The sequence below is a fragment of the Gregarina niphandrodes genome (assembly GCF_000223845.1).
Source record: "Gregarina niphandrodes unplaced genomic scaffold scaffold00169, whole genome shotgun sequence".
NCBI classification, from domain to species: domain Eukaryota; phylum Apicomplexa; class Conoidasida; order Eugregarinorida; family Gregarinidae; genus Gregarina; species Gregarina niphandrodes.
Genome location: NW_011646052.1, coordinates 1016 through 1322, shown reverse-complemented (window position 1 = coordinate 1322; position 307 = coordinate 1016). Strand labels below are relative to the sequence as shown.

Below are 307 nucleotides of genomic sequence, written 5' to 3'. Positions count from 1 at the left end.
GTTCGGGTNAGAGCCATATATCCTAGCCACCAAGAGTACAGTTGACGCAGTTTCCACTCCTGCCGGAAACTCCCGCGCGTATCAGGTCAGATTTGTTGTGAAAATTATTGGCAGCTTGCCCGAGTGGTTAAGGGGGTAGACTAGAAATCTACTGGGCTTTCCCCGCACTGGTTCAAATCCAGTAGCTGTCGATGAGGGTAAAATTAGATGTTGTTATCTCTCTGCGGGTCGGCTCGACAGCTGTCGGACCACGGGCCCTCGTATCTGCGACGACTTTAACGTCACGGGTCGATTCCCACTCCTGCCT

At 52.6% G+C, this 307-nt stretch overlaps 1 non-coding gene across 1 annotated transcript; it reads left to right on the top strand.

Moving 5' to 3' along the window:
* The first annotated feature begins 109 nt into the window (after positions 1-109).
* On the top strand, positions 110-191 carry GNI_219000. Its single transcript has one exon. It is a non-coding gene; the product is annotated as a tRNA-Ser (tRNA).
* The last annotated feature ends 116 nt before the right edge of the window (positions 192-307 follow it).